At 38.9% G+C, this 7,233-nt stretch overlaps 1 long non-coding RNA gene and 1 other non-coding gene across 2 annotated transcripts; one reads left to right on the forward strand and one right to left on the reverse strand.

Moving 5' to 3' along the window:
- Window positions 1-2,004: 2,004 nt before the first annotated feature.
- On the forward strand, window positions 2,005-3,060 carry LOC140814888 (uncharacterized). Its single transcript, XR_012114197.1, has 3 exons — window positions 2,005-2,110; window positions 2,647-2,716; window positions 2,840-3,060. It is a non-coding gene; the product is annotated as an uncharacterized lncRNA (long non-coding RNA).
- A 2,206-nt stretch (window positions 3,061-5,266) lies between these two features.
- On the reverse strand, window positions 5,267-5,371 carry LOC140815789 (small nucleolar RNA R71). The gene has a single exon (XR_012114434.1). It is a non-coding gene; the product is annotated as a small nucleolar RNA R71 (small nucleolar RNA).
- Between the last annotated feature and the right edge of the window lie 1,862 nt (window positions 5,372-7,233).

Genomic DNA, 7,233 nt, shown 5'->3' on the forward strand with positions numbered 1-7,233 from the left:
GCGTTGTTCTAAGTTGTATTGATTGAAGTGCGTCATTTCATATTCAGTTGCAGTCTTCTATGTCTCTTTGTCGGTTGAATGTTCTATCCCGAGACATGTTTAGTTGAAGGATGCTTAGCTTAAAGGCATACGGCTGAATGTATTGTCTGTCAGTTGACGAAGAGAATAATTGAATTTCGTTTCAGCTGCGTAGATTAGTTTACTAGATTCAGTTGCTGAGTTCAGTTTACTCGATCAGTTGCTGAGTTCAGTTTACTCGATCAGTTGGTTCGTATTTTCAGTTGGTTCATATTTTATCAAACGCCGGAATTTAGTTTCCAACAATTTCCCCCTTTATGGTGTTTGACAAAACTAAGTAAATAATAACTGAACGTCTGAACTCATTGTAGATAAAATAAAAGATTGATCAACTGAATAATGGACTACACGAATTTGTAGAGATTTTTCTTCAACGAGAATATTTCTTTTGTTGTTCTAAAATCTCTTTGATCTCTTCCTCCTTTTTGTTAAACACATCCATCTTCATAGATAGTCTTCGAACGTCAGTGGAAAGAATTTTTACATCTGAGGAGATTACTTGAGACAGCAGTTTGTAAAGAAGTCTGCAGCAATTCTATTTTATTAGAAATAGAAGTTTCCAATCGCTCAACTCGTTTGCTGATTATATCCTGAGTTGTAAATAGACTTTGAGCTAGTCCTGTGTTATTTTTCATCTCATCCACAGTTCGGGTAAGAGACTCCATGTTTGCTTGAATGGCTTTCAGTTTTGCTGAATGAGATTCAATGGAAGAATCCAATTTGACAGTATGAGAAAATTGTGTGGATTGAATTTTCTTTATTTCAATAATAATCTGCTGCATATTGTGCTGCATGTTCTGGATTTCCTCAAGGACAAGATCCATTTTATGGATTGACGAGGAGGTGACTGATCAGATGTTCTTTGTTCATATGAGACTTGATCATAGACCATCATGGTCCTATCAGATAGTATCGTTTCAGAAACAGTTTATGCTGGAACATCTGTTTCAGTGACTGCTACTTGGACTGGAGGAGATGAAGATTGTGTTGAACAGCAATTGGGATTTCCTGGTGAATAAGCCTTTCCTGCTGAATAAGATCTTCAGTGAGAGGGACATGAACTGATATTCGTGATGGTTCATCAGTTGAAAGTTTTTCAGTAGGAATCAACAATGCCTCCATATTTTCAGCAATCTGTTGATTTGGTGGTTGAGTAGGCATCATTGTTTGCTCCTGTAGTTCAAAATCAGCAGGCTGAACTGGTGCTTCTGTTGAGATAGGAACCTCTTGAGTGATTTGATCAGTTGAGTGATCAACTTCTTCAGAAAATGATTCACTAGTAGAAAAATCTGATTTTACTTCGACAAGTTTACTTCGGCAATAATAAATTACGAAGTAATACATTACCAATAACTTCAGTAATAAAACAAGCGAAGTAAAATAATATATTTTACTTCGGATGTTTAAAAACACGGACTTCAATATATTTTTTTATTATATTTTACTTCAGCATATCAATGTTGATGAAGTAAAAAATTAGAAAATAAGTTCATGCTGAAGTAATAAGATGAACCGCGCAGATTAACAAAGGAAACTAAACTATACTGAACATTTAGCAACGTTTTCAAAAACCTTCGCCGATTTACTTAGTGACGGATTTTCGAACACCGTCGCTATTAGCGACGGCTTTTTAGAAACCGTCGCTGATTAATATCGATTATATCACATATCCTTCAGAGACGAGCTCATTAGATCGATCCACATTTTCCTTCAAAATTAACCCTAACACCACGCCGTTCCACTCACCGTCGGTCATTTCGAACCACCAACACCACCGTCGTTCGCTTCGAACCACCAACACCAAGAGGATGTACCTATGCTTTACTGATTCTGCACTATCAAGTTTCAGGTCACTAATTTTCTGCAGGTCCACAAAGTCAGGTGTGAGATATATGAGGTAACAATTATAGATTTTCTTGTTTTATTGTTCTTTGGGTCCTTGTGTTATCTGATGATTTTGAGTTGTACAAGTTCGAAGACTAGCTTCAATGTACCGATTGGGAAGTTTGTGCAGTGAATCTGGCAAGAAGAGGTAAAATATTAAACTTCATGTTTTTTCATGGGTGTAAAAAGTTATCACTCCATTTAACGTTGAGCTCAATCAAAGAGGAAGAAATTGAATCTCATCAATAACTTCTGAGCATTTTCCACCAAAGATTATTTTATCTCGTATGATTTGTGGGCAAAAAAAATGTTACACAATGTGATGCAGGCTTATGCAGAGCAAGTGACTGTTTATTTCTTCATTGGGCAGGTTATTATTTATTCTCTAAGTTTGTTTCAGTTGGATGAAGTTGTAGTGATCAGTGGGTGATTATAAACTCACAATGTTGGTAATCGTTTAGCTGCATCCATGGAGTGCACTTATTTCAATTTAGTCTTGCAATTTGACACTTCGCTGCATTAACCTAGTAGAAATTCTATATTTGTTATGAAAACGATCCATGGTAGGGATATGCATAATAATAAAATTAGCCATAAGTTAATTGATCTTATAGTGTGCCTATTCTGCAAATTATTGACGGTATTGTTCTGAATTTTAAATGAACTTGTTATTTTGTTGCTCAGATTTGTCGCTGTGACGCGAACTCATCACTCGCGTATGCCATGCTCTACTGACAAAGTTCTACTTGAGAAGGTACACTCAGGAATCATCTCCGTTTATCTCAGTGGTGTTTCCCTTTCTTTCAGCGTCACCTAGTTTGTTACCTCCAAGTTGCACTTTGCTCACTCCAATCTTAAAATTGACACTGATTTTCAGCTGATAGGAGCTGAAAAAGATGATGGTGACTTCCCTGTTGTCGACACAATGACTACTCGATTTCATAGAGACAATGCAAAGAAGTCCATCGCAGTTGGTGCTTCCACATCAAATGGACCTCTATCTTCTCGGGCCAGATCAAATAAGCAAGCAAGAAACAACTCAAAATCATCAGATAACACAAGGACCCAAAGAACAACAATTACAAATTTTCTGCAGGATTGGAGGCAACAATTACAGATCCTTCCAACAACGACGTGTGATATGTGTGATTTTTTACGTGTTTTATAGCATTAATTTGTGTGTGTTTGCATTGTGCATGCCTCCATTCATTTACATTCTCATTCATTTTAGAGTAAACATTTGCATGTGATCATATCTCACACGGGCGTGACGAATTTGCAGGAAAAATGGTCGGAAAAATGGAAATCGGAGCCAAGTGCTAAGCCAACAAGATTGTGTACAGAAAATTTGGCGCTCGAGCGGTAATTTTCTACCGCCCGGGCGCGAGAAGCGAGTTACCGAAGAGACTTACAGAAAGTGTGGCGCTCGGGCGGTGAAATTCTACCGCCCGAGCGCGAGAAGTAATCCACAAACAAAAAAATACAGAAGATGTGGCGCTCGAGCGATACTTTTCTACCACCCGAGCGCCAGAAGCCGCATGCTCCAGGTATTTTACAGAGAGTGTGGCGCTCGAGCGGTAATTCTTTACCGCCCGAGCGCCACCTAATTTTGGCAAGATTTTGCAGCCGAATCTTTACCTTATTTTGGAGGGGTGGCTGATATGGGAAGGATGATGGCACGAAATAGGGTGATTGAGACATTATTCAGACTTTATTCTGGAGCCACCACAAGTTGAAGAGAGCTCTTTGCGCTTGGATTGAAGATTTGAAGTTTTCCGGGCGTCGTTCTTCGTGTTTTTCGTCAACGCTAGTATTTTTTATTTAGTTTTTATCATTTGAACTTAGTTTTGCTTAATGTCACTATGAATTTTAGTAGCTAAACTTTAATATTTGTTGGGATTTAAGGGGATCCTATCCCAAACTTTGATATAATTAATTTGCATCTCGATTTCTGATTTGTTCTTGATTATACTATTGTTTTCTTCGTGTTGTTAGAGCGTAGCTAACTTTAACAACGTTTTTATATTGCGAGTGAGTTCGAGAGAATAACTTGTGATAGGAACGAGTAGTATAATCCGTGGATCTACAATTTACATAGACATATGAAATTGGATACGCGTCGATAGTCATAGTCCTTAGGGTCGAAAACTAGGGGATTTCATAGATCGAAATGCGATTCACTCTTGATAAATAATTAAAGACATTTAATTACTTCATTGAGTAAAATTAGTTTGGCATAACTCGAGAGAGTGTGTTCAATTGAATAGGAAATCCTGTCGGAAGCATATGATCATTATCGAATAATTAATTAATTAACGAGGGGTAGGTGAACCGATATTCCCAACAAATCCATTTCTTATTGAATTTTATTCAACCATTTTGGATACTATCTCTGATTATTAATTTAGTTTTGAATCCTTTATTATCTGTTTAATTATTTAAGAACAGTAGTGTTAAAACAATCAAATCAATTTTCGTTGCTAAATGTTCAATAACTGAAAATAATAATTGTTAAATACAGTCTCCAGTGGACCGATACTCGTACTCACGTACACTATACTATCACTTGACATCGTGCACTTGCGATTAATTTTGAGCATACAAAATCATATTTTTATTGAGGATTCCATAGTGCAAGTGTTGCTCGATCAAGTTTTTGGTGCCGTTGCCGGGGACTGTTAATCTACAATTTTATTTTTAGTTATTTTCTTTAGCATTATTTTATTTTTCTTGAGCTAACACTCCATATTTTATTCCAGATATCTTGTCTAGTGCATGCCAAAGTCACTTGACGTGGAGCTTGAATTCGATCCTGAAATTGAAAGAACTTTCCGCAGGAGAAGACAACAACAGAGACTTAAAGAACTGATGGAGAGACACGAACAAGAACGTGAGGAGGAACAGCGTGAAAATAGACAAGTTGAGATTCCACGTCGCATACCGATGCTAGAGTATGCCCAGCCTTCTTTGGAGGGTGCACGCCCTAGCGTTGTGAGGCCTATCGTGCGGGCAAATCACTTTGAAATCAAGCAAGCTATAATCTAGATGATTCAGAACACAGTCCAATTTGGAGGAACTGCAGTAGATGACCCAAACACGCACATCGCGGATTTTATTGAAATTTGCGATACTTTTAAATTCAATGGAGTTTCTGATGATGCTGTTAGATTGCGTTTGTTTCCTTTCTCTTTACGTGATAAAGCTAAAGCATGGTTGAATTGTTTGCCTGTAGGTTCGATCACTACATGGAAAGACATGGCGAAAGCATTTCTCATTAAATACTTTCCTCCATCAAAGACCATGAAGCTGCGGGCAGACATAAAACATTTTCTCAATTCGATCAGGAGTCTTTATATGAGGCATGGGAATGCTTCAAGGATCTACTACGAAGATGCCCACATCACGAATTACCACTTGGGTTAGTCGTTCAAACATTTTATTATGGTTTGCTTACTCCTAACCTGTACTATGATTGATGCTGCTGCGTGTGGGAACTTATTGAGAAAAACTGCGGAGAGGTATGAGTTGTTGGAGGAAATGGCTGCGAGCAGTTATCATCCTCAATCTGAAAGGAACAACCCGCGGAAAAGTGCAGGAGTTCACCAGGTAACTGACCTTTCTGCTATTACTGCAAAACTTGATGTTTTGAACAGGAAAATAGACAGCTTGAATGTGGGTGGCACGGCTATAAGTCTTCAAGAGATATTTTGTGAAACGTGTGGAGGGGAACACTATGTGAAGGACTGTCAAGATGACAATCCATTTTATGTGCAAGAAGGCGCGCCAATAAATCAAGTAGGGGTCCAAAACCGCCCAAGGGATGACCCTTATTCGAACACATACAATCCGGCGTGGAGGCAACAACCAAACTTCTCATGGGGTGGTCAAAACAGCCAGAATAGACCAAAAGGAGGACAATCATATGGGAAACAACCGATGTACAGTTCTGATCCTCCTAGAGAAGAGAAGTCCAATTTGGAGCAGATGATGTCTAAGTTTATTTCATCCACTGAAACTAGACTTCAAAATCAGGATGCATCGATAAAGGGGCTTGAAAATCAGATTGGTCAGTTAGAGAAGATGATAGCAAGTAGGAGAGCCAGGCATCTTGCCAAGTAACACCGAGACTAATCCAAAAGAGCAAGTGAAGGCCGTTGAGTTGAAGAGTGGGAAGGTTTTGGAGTCAAGAGAGAAAGAGAAAACTCAAACATTGGATGAGCAGACTGCGACATCTAAAGGTAAGTCTTCTAACTTTACACTAGCACCCACTGCACAACCTAAAATTGTTATTCCTTCACCTTTCCCTGCACCATTGAAAAAAGCAAAACTAGATGCACAATTCGGTAAGTTTCTTGAGGTATTTAAAAAATTGCATATCAATATTCCCTTCGCTGATGCTTTAATGCAAATGCCTAGTTATGCTAAATTTTTGAAGGACATATTAGCTAATAAGAGGAAGTTGGAGGATCACATGACAGTGAACTTAACTGAAAATTGCTCCGCTTTGGTGCAAAACAAAATCCCACCGAAACTAAAAGACCCAGGGAGTTTCTCTATTCCTTGCATGATTGGTGATGTAGTTTTTCACAAAGCTTTGTGTGATCTTGGTGCAAGTATTAATCTTATGCCTTTTTCTGTGTTCAGGAAACTTGGGTTTGGGGAACCTAAGCCAACGAGGATGTCTTTACAGCTGGCAGACAGATCTGTCAAGTATCCGCGGGGAGTTATTGAGGATGTGCTAGTGAAAGTAGATAAGTTTATTTTTCCTGCTGATTTCGTGGTGCTAGACATGGAGGAGGATATGGAGATGCCTTTGTTTTTGGGGAGACCATTCCTTGCAACTGGCAAGGCCCTGATTGATGTCCAAGAAGGGAAGTTGAGATTGAGAGTGGGGGAGGAAGAGATTACTTTTGATGTCTTTAATGCACTTAAGCACACTTTGCATTCTGATAGTTGCTTTAGAATTGATGCTTTTGATCCTCTCGTGTCTAACTATGTGCAGGATGCTCTTAGGGATCTTTGGAAGCCGCTATCACTACTGAATTGGGAGAAGAGGAATTGGACGAAGAAAAAGCTGAAATAGTGGCATACTTTAATGCCAACCATCCATGGAGAAAGCCAATGAGGATGAGGTTAGAGGATTTGGGACATCGAAAAGACTTGAGCCCACAGAAGTCAAGCCTGGAGGAGCCACCGACACTCGAGCTCAAACCACTGCCTTCCACACCTAAAGTACGTATACCTAGGTGAGCACAACACTTTACCTGTCAT

Source organism: Primulina eburnea, chromosome 15 (assembly GCF_022965805.1).
Source record: "Primulina eburnea isolate SZY01 chromosome 15, ASM2296580v1, whole genome shotgun sequence".
Lineage (NCBI taxonomy): Eukaryota > Viridiplantae > Streptophyta > Magnoliopsida > Lamiales > Gesneriaceae > Primulina > Primulina eburnea.